Here is a 13,097-nt window from a genome sequence, read left to right as displayed (position 1 = left end):
TGGAGTGTAGTGAAACAGTCATAGCTCACTGCAGCCTCACACTCCTGGGCTCAAGCCATCCTCCTGCCCCAGTCTTGGTGTCTGATCTCATACCTGGCTGTTTTGTTTTTGTTTTTGTTTTTGTTTTTTTTTGGTAGAGATGGGGCCTCACTGTGTTGCCCAGGCTGGCCTTTGCTCATTTTTAAATTGGACTGTTTGTCTTTTTATTATTGAGTTGTAAGAGTTCTTTGTGTATTCCAGATACAAGTCCCATGTCAGATAAGTAATTTGCAAATATTTTATCCCATTCTGTGGGTTGTCTTTTTTCTTTCTTTATGGTGTACTCTGAAGCACGAAAGTTTTAAATTTGATGAAGTTCAGTGTACCTATTTTTGTTGTTGTTGTTCATGCTTTTGGTGTCATATCTAAGAATTCTTTGGCAAATCCTACATCATGAAGATTTACCCGTTTTCTTCTGAGAGTTTTTTGGTTTTTTGTCTGTTTCTTTTGAGACAGTCTCTCTCTGTCACCCAGGCTGGAGTGCAGTGGCACGATCTCAGCTCACTGCAACCTCTGCCTCCCAGGTTCAAGCAATTCTTCTGCCTCAGCCTCCCAAGTAGCTAGGATTACAGGCATGTGCCACCATGCCCAGCGAATTTTTGTATTTTAGTAGAGCCGGGGTTTTACCATGTTGGCCAGGCTGGTTTCGAACTCCTGACCTCAAGTGATCCACCTGCCTTGGCCTCCCAAAGTGCTGGGATTACAGGTGTGAGCCACCATGCCCAGACTCTTCTGAAAGTTTTATGGTTTTTCTCTTACATTTAGGCCTTTGATCCATTTTGAGTAAATTTTTGTATATGGTATTTGTTTGCATGTGGCTTTGCAGGTGTCTCAGCACCATTTTTTTTTTTTTAGAAAACTAAACTCAAATTTTATATACAATGCCTTTAATTTTATTTTAAATTAGAAACATAGTAGTCTCTCTGTCTCTTTTTTTTTTTTTTTTTTTTTTTGAGACAGGGTCTCACTCTGTCACCTAGGCTGGAGTGAAGTGGCACTGTCATGGCTTACTGCAGCCTCAACCTCCTGAGCTCAAATGATCCTCCTACCTCAGCCTCCTGAGTAGCTGGGTCTACAGGAATGTGCCACCATGCCTGGCTTTTTTCTTTTTTCTTTTTTTTTACGTTTTTTGTAGAGATGTGATTTTGCCATGTTACCCAGGCTGGTCTCAGACTCCTGGCCTAAAGTGATCCTCCCACCTCAGACTCTCAAAGTGCTGGGATTACAGGCATGAGCCACTGCACCTGGCTGTCACTTTCTTTATACTGACTTTTTCTACTGTTTGTATGGTTAAGGTTGCTGTTAATTCTGTAGAAATATAAACCATCAAAATATTTGGTCTATAACAATTACTAGATTTTTGCTTTGCACTTACATGGATTCCATCCCAGAGAGTTGTCGAGTTTCCAAGCTGTCCATGCTATGGCACTAAGTCTCATATATAAAACTCCAACTCTGCTTTCTCCAACTCTGCTTTCTTGGGATTTCAGTGGGAAAGAAATAAAATGCCTGATTCTCTCCAAATCTCCTTCCAGCCATCCCATGGAACCATAAAGATTCCCCAGTCTTAGGCTTTGTGATTTTAGGCTTTTTCTCACCACTATCTGTTAGTTTCCATGGTAGAGTCAAGTGCCGTCTCTGGTTCAGCACAGTTTCTTTCTGGGGGTAGGGTAGACGGGACAGGGTCTTACTCTTGTCGGTCAGGCTGGAACGCAGTGGCATGACTATGGCTCACTGCAGCCTCAACCTTCTGGGCTCAAGTAATTCTCGTGCCTCAGTCTCCCGAGTAGCTGGGACTATAGGCATGCACCACTATGCCTGGCTAACTTTTAAATTTTTTTGTAGAAATGAGATCTCACTACATTGCCCAGGCTGGTCTCGAATTCCTGGGCTTAAGTGATCCTCCTGTATTGGCCTCCCAAAGTGCTGGGATTGCAGTTTAGTCACCACACCTGGCCTCAGCATAGTTTCTTTCATAATCTTCACATATACTAATCTGTAAAACCTATATTGTGTTCTGTAAGGTCATCTTAGTTTTTATAAAAGATAAAGAAATGTTTTCTTCACATTAAATTACATTAAAAGAAGCTGAAATCATTTATTTTCTAAAATTAATATTTAGTAATGGCATTCCCTAATCTGAACTGCAGAAGACCATTTAAAAGTAGGTCTGTTCGCTCTACTATGTATATTCTACTATGATGACTAGGTTTCTTCTCTTTAAAGAGAAAGAAATAAGAACAACCAACATTGGCTTACTCTGTGCTAGGCACTATTCTGAGCTCTTTATCAATACGATCTGATTCAGTCCTGACAACCACCCTCTTAAGATGTGTACTATTACCATCCTCATTTTACAGATGAGGAAATTGAGGCACAGATAAGGGGTAGGACAGGATTAGAATCCAGGCAATCTGACTTCAGAGCCCCTTGTCTTAAAAGCACATACCAAAAATTGGCCTGCCTTACCCTTCTTGTCTTAAACTCCAATCTTGAATTCCATGTCATTTTTGATGGGTCTAGGAAATAGGACCTAGGAAATACACCTGAAGTGCTCTGTTTTGTTTTTGTTTATTCTTACTAAATCTCAAGTTTATCCTCTATTAATCCTCACTAAATAATTTCATAATTACAATATCTAAGATGTACAAAAATTTCTATGCCTGCTCCAAGATTTTTTTTTATTGTATTCTATGCTAATAGCTTGCTTTTATAACACTACTACTGATCTCAGGTATTAAGTTGTTAACAAAATATCCTCTATAGGGATATAATTAAGTAAAATAGGTGGCCCCAAAGTAGTATAAGCTGCATGATGTTGAAGAAATTACATTGGCTCGATAAGAGAGCCATTCATCTGGCTTTGCTACCACTTAACTCTGGCTCTGGTTAATCTTTTCTTCTTTCTAGTCCTGGTTTTCTTATCTGAGAAAAAAATCTTTTTTTTTTTTTTTTTTTTTTTTTGAGACAGAGTCTCGCTGTGTCTCCCAGGCTGGAGTGCAGTGGCGTGATCTCGGCTCACTGCAAGCTCCGCCTCCCGGGTTCACGCCATTCTCCCGCCTCAGCCTCCCAAGTAGCTGAGACTACAGGCGCCCGCCACCACGCTCGGCTAGTTTTTTGTATTTTTAGTAGAGACGGGGTTTCACCATGTTAGCCAGGATAGTCTCGATCTCCTGACCTCGTGATCCACCCGCCTCGGCCTCCCAAAGTGCTGGGATTACAGGCTTGAGCCACCGCGCCCGGCCGAGAAAAAAATCTTTAATCTCTAAGGTCCTGTCCAGCTTTAGTGCTTAAAGATACTATATACTCTTGGTAAAGTGTCTTCAGAACTGTGTAATAGAGGTTGAAGGAGCACTATAATTGGTGATTAACATTCAGCCCCTTGTTACTTATGCAACTTTCTGCAGCGGGTTTGAATTTCTCCCCAGAAAATGGGTTATCTTCTATCACATCATCAGTCTGCAAATTTTTCAAGCTTTTTTTTGTTTTGTTTTTTGAAACGGAGTCTTGCTCTGTCGCCCAGGCTGGAGTGCAGTGGCATGATCTTGGCTCACTGCAACCTCTGCCACCTGGGTTCAAGCAATTCTCCTGTCTCAGCCTCCCAAGTAGCTGGGACTACAGGTGCACGCCACCATGCCTGGCTAATTTTTGTGTTTTTAGTAGGGAGGGGGTTTCACCATATTAGTCAAGCTGGTCCCAGACTCCTGACCTCAGGTGGTCCACCCACCTCAGCCTCCCAAAGTGCTGGGATTACAGGCGTGAGCCACGGCACCCGGCCGTTTTCCAAACTTTTATGCTCTGCTTCTTCTTGAACACTTTGCCACTTAGAAATTTCTTCCACCAGATACCTAAATCATCTCTCTCAAGCTCAAAGTTCCACAGAACTCTGTGGCAGGGGCAAAATGCCACCAGTCTCTTTGCTAAAACATAGCAAGAGCACCTTTGCTCCAGTTCCCAAGTTCCTCATCTCCATCTGAGACCACCTCAGCCTGGACCTTATTGTCCATATCGCTATCAGCATTTTGGTCAAAGCCATTCAACAAGTCTCTAGGAAGTTACAAACTTTTCCATATCTTCCTGTCTTCTGAGCCCTTCCAAACTTCCCCACATTTTCCTGTCTTCTTCCGGGTCCTTGAAACTGTTCCAACCTCTGCCTGTTATCAGTTCCAAAGTTGCTTCCACATTTTCAGGTATCTTTACAGCAGTGCCCCACTACCTGGTACCAGTTTACTGTATTAGTCTGTTCTCACACTGCTAATAAAGACATAAATTACCCGAGACTGGGTAATTTATAAAGGAAAGAGTTTTAATGCACTCACAGTTCCACGTGGCTGGGGAGGCCTCACAATCATGGCGGAAGAATAAGGAAGAGCAAAAGGACATCTTACATGGTGGCAGGCAAGAGACCATTTGCAGGGGAACTCCCTTTATAAAACCATTAGATCTTGTGAGACTTGCTATCACCGGAACAGCACAGGAAAAACCTGCCTCCATGATTGAATTACTTCCCACTGGCTCCCCCCATGACATGTGGGAATTATGGGAGCTACAATTCAAGATGAGATTTAGGTGGGTGCACAGCCAAACCATATCAGTAAGCATGATTGATTAATTGGTCACTGGTAACTGACTCAATCTCCACTCCTCTGGTTACATGATGGAGCTGAAAATTCCAACCTTCTAATCAAGGATTGGTGTTTCTGGTGACTAGCTCCCACCCTAAAGCTATCTAGGGGCCAGCCAAGAGACACTTCCTTAGAACAAAAGATGCTTCTATCACTCTTATCACTCAGGAGATTCCAAGGGTTTTAGGAGCTCTGTGTCAGGAACTGGGGGAAAAGACCTGATCTTTCTTTTCTTTTCTTTTCTTTTCTTTTCTTTTTCCTTTCCTTTCCTTTCCCCTTCCCCTTCCCCTTCCCCTTTCCCTTCCTTTCCTTTCCTTTCCTTTCCTCCCTCCTTCCTTTCTTTCTTTCTTTCTTTTCTTTTCTTCTTTCTTTCTTTCTTTCTTTCTTTCTTTCCTTTCTTTCTTTTCTTTTCTTTCTTTCTTTCTTTCTTTCTTTCTTTCTTTCTTTCTTTCTTTCTTTCTTTCTTTCTTTCTTTCCTTCCTTCCTTCCTTCCTTCCTTCCTTCCTTCCTTCCTTCCTTCCTTCCTTCCTTCCTTCCTTCCTTCCTTCCTTCCTTCCTTTCCTTCCTTTCCCTCCTTCCTTTCCTTCCTTTCCTTCCTTCCTTCCTTTCTTATGATACCACAGCAAGAAATCCCACTCTTTGGTTAATAAGAGTTAAAAGTTAGTATCTGCTTGATAGAAAAAAAGCATAATACTCAATAGGTTGCATAAGACTTGGTGAGAAGAAAGAGGAAGAACAGCAAAAACATGGAAGCCAAAGACACTTGGATAAGTGTAAATGAATTCAGTACTCTAGATAATAAAGCACGTGATGAATTCAGTACTCTAGATAATAAAGCATGTGATGGGAGAAAAAGGGAGGTGCTAGATTAGAAAACTTGGTAGGCAAGAGCCAAGACCTTGGAGGCTTTTTATGCCTTGGTAAGAAATTTAAATTTAAATGTTAGCCTGTACTTAAGCTTTACATTGCATCAGAATAAGTTGAAAAATATGTAAAAATGCAGATTGACCCAGGAATATGCATGTTTAGAAGCATCCACAAGTAACCCTGACACAAGAAATACTGCTTTTGGCAGTGAGGAACGTAAAAGTTTTATGTAGAGATGTAAGGTTAGAGTTACAATTTAGAGTGGATTGTTTCAGTTGCCAAGTCCTAGAACTAACATAGGCTGAAACTGAGGCAATTGTGGTTGGGATAGACAGGATGAGATAGATTAGAGAAATATATAAAAAGTAAAGTGGTAGAGGCCCGATGATGGATTATGAGGTGAAATAAAGATAGAAGACTGGTTAACTCTTGAAGACTTTGAGCTTGGTTGGGCTGAGTAGATGGCAGATGATATTAACAAAAATACAAGAAGTAAAGCTTTGGTGGGAAGATGAGTTCAGTTGTGGACCAGCTGAGGTACGTAATCCTGTGGAATATGTTAGCAAACATGTTCCAATTAGGCAGTAAGATATCCAAGAAGACCAGTGATGAAAATATCCTAAAGTAATGTTTGTAGTCTCTTGAAGCTGTGAGAGAGATGACATCACCGAAGGAATGCCCATGGAGACAGATGCCAAGGACAGAACCCTGAAAGCCCCCATATGTAAGGGGTAAAAGTAGAAAAGGAGAATTTGACAGACTGAAAGGAGCAATCAGAAAGCAATTTGTGGAAGACCAGTAGAAAATAGTGTGCCAAAAGTTTTAGGAAAAAATCAATGGTCCAATTCTGTCAAATGCAACTGAGAAATTCGATAATACAAAGAAAAGTGTTATGAGTTGGTAGTGTGGAAGCCACCTGTGACTTTGGCTAGAGTAGTTTCAGTGGAGAGGTGGGACAGAGAAGCCTGATTGAGGTAGGTTGAAGAAAAATTGATCAAACAGAAATAGTGAATATAAGCCAGGTGTAGTGGCTCACACCTGTAATCCCAGCACTTTTGGAAACCAAGGCGGGAGGATTGCTTGAGCCCAGGAGTTCGAGACCAGCCTGGGCAACATAGTAAGAACCTCTCTCTCTCTCTCTCTCTCTCTAAGTATATATATATATACACACACACACACACATATATATATATACACACACATATATATGTAAAGAAACAGTGACAATAGAGTATTCATTTTCATAAGAGTTCTCATGAGTAGAAGGAGAAAAAGGATTATATCTAGATGGAGGAATGCAAGGTCAAATATTTTTCTTGTTTTTAAAGTATGCAGTAGTCTTGAAAATGTTTCTGTGCTAAAGGAAATGAACCAAAGTAATGGCAGTGGGAAAGAGATAGAAGATAAAAGTGAGACAGGAGATCATTGATAGGAACAGGTCTCAGGGGACTGGTCTAAAACACTAAATAAGGAGTTAGTCTGGTAAAGGCTGGTTAGGCTGGCCAGGAAGAGAATTAACTCATCCTCTGTGACTTAAATATCTATTTCCTGTTATAATTTAACCTTACTATACAGGATGACATTCCCATTCTTTACTCCAGGAGAACTTATAAAGTGTATCCAATGTGCAGTTTTATCAATTTGTCTTGCATAGATAAAAATTTATATTTATATACAGTATAACTTATATTTGGATATTACAGTATGTCATGTAATTTAGTTAAGACTAATCTGTTGCCCTGACTACTATAGAGATTAGCAAAAACCTTTCTTCAGAAAGGATAATGTGTCTTCTGTGTCTTTTAAAATTCTTTCTTCTTTTTACAGCTGTTAAGCACATAGTGGGCCCTCAATAAAATGACACCTAACATAGGATTTGGAAGATGTGTGAATTACAAAGATATAGCCCAAAATATAAAATGTACTCATTCAGAGTTTAAATTCTTTGAACTTATTAACTCTAAAAATTAATACCAGTTTTTAATAGGTGCCTTTTACCATACCAGAATTCAACTTGTCACTAAGCATAACAGTGTTTTTTTCTTTTTTCTTTTCTATTTTATTTCTTTTCACATCAGACAGTTAATGTGCTGATATTGAAACAAGGTTTAAAGGAGGCACATCTCACACAAAGCATGAAAACCCAGTCATCATGCTTATGAACCACAAAAGGATTCCTAGGCATAAGAATATGGTTTGGCCATTAAGAAAAAAATTGGACTGGGCATGGTGGCTCATGCCTTTAATAACAGCAGTTTGAGAGGCTGAGGTGAGAGGATCACTTGAGCTCAGGAGTTCAAAACCAGCCTGAGTAACATAGTGACACCCTGTGTCTACAAAAAAATTTTTGAAAGGAAAAAAATTGTCTTTGACGATAACTTGGTAGACTTCCAGCTGGGAGCATCTTTATTTTATTTTATTTTATTTTATTTTATTTGTATTTATTTATTTATTTATTTATTATTTTTGAGATGGAGTTTTGCTCTGTTGCCCAGGCTAGAGTGCAGTGGTGTGATCTCAGCTCACTGCAACCTCCACCTCGCGGGTTCAAGTGATCCTCCTGCCTGAGTCTCCTGAGTAGCTGGGATTAGAGGTGCCCGCCACTGTGCCCAGCTAATTTTTGTAGTTTTAGTAGAGACGAGGTTTCACCATTTTGACCAGGCTGGTCTCAAACTCCTGACCTTGTGATCCACCTGCCTCGGCCTCCCAAAGTGCTGGGATTACAGGAGTGAGCCACTGCGCCTGGCCAGCATCTTTATTTAAAAGCATGTATTGTGAAGCTCCATGTGAGAATAGAATGCTACCTTGAGTATATAGTGAGGTGCAGGGAAAAGTCCAGGCTACTGTCTTAAGGCCAGTTATAAATCCTTGATGATTTCAAATTTGTTGGATTCTTTTGATGGTGATGATAGTGGGAGAAAGAAATGTGCACATCAAAAGGGATTTACTAGAGAAAAAGCTGTGAACTTTTGAAAGGTTTTTGATAAGTGTGCCAAATTGCTTTCTAGAAAAGTTGTATTAGTTTACACTTCCATCAGTAATAGCAGTGAGTATGCTCCAGACATCATTTTCCAAATATCAAAAATTACATTCTCATTTTAGAAGAAGTTAAGACTGGCATTGTATAATAGGACAGCTATGTATCAACCTTTGTATATCCCTGAAGCTTTCGGCCATTGAGTTCTGTAACCAAATGACTTCCTGTACATCTTAAGAAGCAAATAATGCAGTTTTTTCCTCAATTGAAATGTTTGGAGATGTTTGTTTGTTTGTTTTTCTCATTGAAGCCTGTAAAGTTTGAGTTCATTTTAAAGTTTTGGGGAAATTTTCAAGTTCTGATTTCATCTCCCCAGTGTACTTTTCATAATTATTTCATTTTATTAATAAAGTAGGGCCAGGTATGGTGGTGGGCCAGGTGCAGTGGCTCACACCTGTAATCCCAGCACTGTGGGAGGCTAAGGCGGGCAGATCACGAGGTCAGGAGTTCAAGACCAGCCTGGCCAACATGGTGAAACCCCCATCTCTACTAAAAATACAAAAATTACGTGGGTGCGGTGGCAGGCGCCTATAATCCTAGCTACTCGAGAGGCTGAGGCAGGAGAATTGCTTGAACCTGGGAGGCAGAGGTTGCAGTGAGCCAAGATTGTGCCACTGCACTCCAGCCTGGGTGACAGAGCAAGACTCTGTCTTAGGAAAAACAAAGAGAGAAAGAAAGAGAGAGAGAGAGAAAAAGAAAGAAAGAAAAGAAAAAGCAAGAGAGAGAGAAAGAAAAAGAAAGAGGAAGAAAAAGGAAGGGAGGGAGGGAGGGAGGGAGGGAGGAAGGAAAGAAGGAAGGAAGGAAGGAAGGAAGGAAGGAAGGAAGGAAGGAAGGAAGGAAAATAGGCACTACAGATTGTTCACAATTCCCTAACTGCATTTAATATAAGGATTTTTATTTCTCCTTTTCACTGAAAAACTATCCTACTATTCTTTGGTGGCCAACTGATCACAAACTTATTTTATAGCTACTATTCAGTTTGGGAAATCTTCAATACGTCACATGTACAGATGCTGGCAGTGTATCAAATTCTAGTTTCTAATCTTTAGTTCTTTAAAAAGTCTTTAGTCACTTTGTTATTCTTACATTTCATTTGTGATAATTGGTTAACATGTTTGTATTTGAAGGCATTAATCACAATTTAGAATATATAATGGGCACATAGATACTACTCCGTATCTTTTAGATTTCCTTATACTTATGAAAGATGTTATTCAGAATTCAATATGTTCATTTTAGTTTGATATAAATATTTTTCTGGAAAGAAAGAATGGAGCCATAAATGAATTGTTATGGGATATACTGTTTGGTCCTTTGGGCTCAAGGCTTAATATTAATAAAAAGACCCCGGAACTGAGCCAGGAATCCCCCAATTAGGTCTAGCCCTAATTGGCTTTGTAACCATGAGCAAATTCATTTATCTTTGTATCTTTATAAAATGTCCTACACAAAAAATGTTATTTTTATGAAAGTATTACTCAAATATGAGGTAGTGTTCTTAGGGAGAAGAAAAAACCTTTGCCTTTGAGAATTGGGATGGAAGGGAAGTAAGTTTCTTAACTAATTCAGCCTGTACTATTGGAGAAGGCAGCACAGTGTAAAGCAAGAGTCAGAATTCATTTGCTTGCCAAAGCCAGGCGGGGAGCATGAATATATGAATTGGGCCTATATAAGACTTAGGGAATTGTTGGAGTCTCTGTATATCTCTTGTCTAAAAATCAGATTAATTAAAAATACATACCATGAAAGTTATACAGAACAGTTCTACAGGGAGTATTCTTCCTGTAAGCTTCCAGTTTTCAACCTCTGGTTTAAAGAAGAAATGGGCCCGGTGTGTTGGCTCATGCCTGTAATCCCAGGCCGAGGCAGTTGAGTTGCTGGAGTGCAGGATTTCGAGACCAGCCTAGGCAACATAGCTTGAGACCAGCATCGGCAACATATTTCATCTCTACAAAAAGTAGAAAAATTAGCTGGGCGTGGTGGTGCGTGCCTGTAGCCCTAGCTACACGACAGACTGAGGTGAATCACTTGAGCCTGGAGGGTCTAGCCTGCAGTGAGCTGTGATTGTGTCACTGCACTCTATCCTGTATACTGTTCAGCAGAGTACCCAACATGTAGTAGGCACTCAATGATGTTTGATGGCCAGCTAGCTAAATGGATAATGGATGGATAGATGGATGGATGGATGGATGGATGGATGGATAATCGAATGAATGACTAGAAGGCTCTTCATCCTAGCAGCATGTGTATATAGTATATGGAGTTGTCTTTGCAATTGGTTTGCTCTTATTTTTGAGTCTTATGAGCTCTGTCGCCTAGGCTGGAGTGCAGTGGCGCAATCTCGGCTCACTGCAAGCTCCGCCTCCCGGGTTCATGCCATTCTCCTGCCTCAGCCTCCCGAGTAGCTGGGACTACAGGTGCCCGCCCCTGCGCCCGGCTAATTTTTTCTATTTTTAGTAGAGACGGGGTTTCACCATGGTCTCGATCTCCTGACCTTGTGATCCGCCCACCTCGGCCTCCCAAAGTGCTGGGATTACAGGCGTGAGCCACCACGCCCGGCCAAGCAAAATATTTTATAACAAATTTTTGAAAACATCTTTTATCTTTTTAACATTCTAGTCTCTTACATCTTTAGGTGTCAAAATTTAGCATGCCCAACATTAAATTTGTGGCAATGCTTTCCCCAGCTTAATTTTCATGAGCTTTGACTGGGATTTGGAAACATTGCATCTTGTTTTGATGATTTTCTGACCGACTGGAAGCCTCAAATGGATGTCACATGCTGTTAGAGCAGACTTCGCAAAGAAAAAGACAGTTGATCTTCTTTGTTTCAGGTGGTCTGTTCTCTCTCAGGTTAGGTTTTGTTTGATTTGGGGAGTATTTATTAACTTTAGGGAAGAGTTGTATTTTCTTTCTAATATCCATTTGTTCACAATAACACCTAGTAGGCATTCAGTTCATATTGGAATGAATGAGAAAATGAGCAGCACATCAATTGTAACAAATGTACCACTTTGATAGGAGATGTTGATAATGGGTGAGGCTATATGCATGTGTGGAGGCAGGGGCTGTATAGGAAATCTGTCCACCTTCTGTTCAATTTTGCTGTGAACCTAAAACTTCTCTAAAAAATAAAGTTTATTTAAAAAAAAAAACAAAACAACAGAAAGCACTGTAGAGAAGTGGAAACAGCATGAGCCTCTGAATAAGAAAAACCTGTTTAAATACTGATTCTGCCTCTTATACTTATCACTCATCTTGGATAGATAACATGGCTGAGTCCGTGTATATCTGTAATATGGAAATGATAATACTTAAACTATATTACGGATTTTCAGTATTCTTAGTTTAAAATAGGTCAACATTCTGATTTTTTGTTTGGAAAATATGGTCATGATATTTCAGCTCTTGGACTTTTTACCATGGAATTTTAAAACCATATACTTCTGGACACATTTTAAAAAATAAAATGTACAGAAAAGAGATGTGGGGGGAAGTCATATAATTTAGCCACCAATTTGTGCAGTTTGTATAATTGTGACAAATAACACAATGCTGTATTTGTTAAGTTTTCCTGTGATTGACTTCAGAATATCAATGAATCTTGAACCAGACTTTTTCTGTTATTCACTTGCTGCTTTGAGCTTGTTTCTCTGCCTATCCATTTTTTATATAGCTCAGAAAATTAAACAATTGAGATCTTGAGTTTCGTATTATACCATTAATTTGCTTATTACAATCATAGCATAGTATATTTAGTAGGACACAGCTGGATTTTCTTTTTGTTGCATATGCCTTATGGTAATACTATGACTAGTAACTCATTATTTAATATGGAATATCTACAATAGTGGAAATCTAGAAGAAATATGAGTGCTGAATAAGGTAATAAGGGAGATTTGTAGTCTATACTTATTTCATCTTTGCTTCCATCTATTTCTCCAATTGTTTTTTTAAAATCTTCATCCATTGATTGATTTATTCTAAACATATATTTTGAACATCAACTATATGTCACACACTGTGCTAGGCAATAAGTATGCACTGATGAATAAACCAGGCATAATTTCCTCATGAAGCTTGCTTTATCTGTAGCAGTAGATGGAGTTTCGCTCTTATTACCCAGGCTGGAGTGCAATGGCGCGATTTCGGTTCACTGCAACCTCTGCCTCCCGGGTTCAAGCCATTCTCCTGCCTCAGCCTCCCGAGTAGCTGGGATTACAGGCATGTGCCACCACACGCAGATAATTTTGTATTTTTAGTAGACACGGGGTTTCTCTATGTTGGTCAGGCTGGTCTCGCACTCCTGAACTCAGGCGATCCACCCTCCTTGGCCTCCCAAAGTGCTGGAATTACAGGCATGAGCCACCGTGCCCGGCCTCTTTGTTCTTTTAAAATATACAATTATTACTGACTGTAGTCACCCTGTTTTGCTCTCCTCCAGATAAAGTCTTGCTCTGTCACCTAGGCTGGCGTGCAGTGGCGTGATCTTGGCTCACTGCAGCCTTGACCTCCTGGACTCAGGCAAT

General features: G+C 40.1%; 1 protein-coding gene, 1 long non-coding RNA gene and 1 other non-coding gene across 11 annotated transcripts in view; 2 read left to right on the top strand and 1 right to left on the bottom strand.

The window, feature by feature from the left end:
- SSH2 (slingshot protein phosphatase 2) overlaps positions 1 to 13,097 on the top strand; it is a 306,298-nt gene that overhangs the window by 37,335 nt on the left and 255,866 nt on the right. The gene's annotated exons all lie outside the window — the stretch shown is intronic.
- The window catches only part of LOC144335415 (uncharacterized), a 32,368-nt gene continuing 20,471 nt past the window's right edge, over positions 1,201 to 13,097 (top strand). Inside the window, exon 1 of the long non-coding RNA XR_013406269.1 lies at positions 1,201 to 1,754. This is a non-coding gene — a long non-coding RNA (uncharacterized LOC144335415). The remainder of the gene's footprint in view (positions 1,755 to 13,097) is intronic.
- On the bottom strand, positions 7,604 to 7,706 carry LOC114673326 (small nucleolar RNA U13). Its single transcript, XR_003724043.1, has one exon. It is a non-coding gene; the product is annotated as a small nucleolar RNA U13 (small nucleolar RNA).

This window comes from Macaca mulatta, chromosome 16, assembly GCF_049350105.2.
Source record: "Macaca mulatta isolate MMU2019108-1 chromosome 16, T2T-MMU8v2.0, whole genome shotgun sequence".
Lineage (NCBI taxonomy): Eukaryota > Metazoa > Chordata > Mammalia > Primates > Cercopithecidae > Macaca > Macaca mulatta.
Note: the sequence above shows the minus strand (reverse complement) of the source record. Positions and strands in the feature narration are given on the sequence as shown.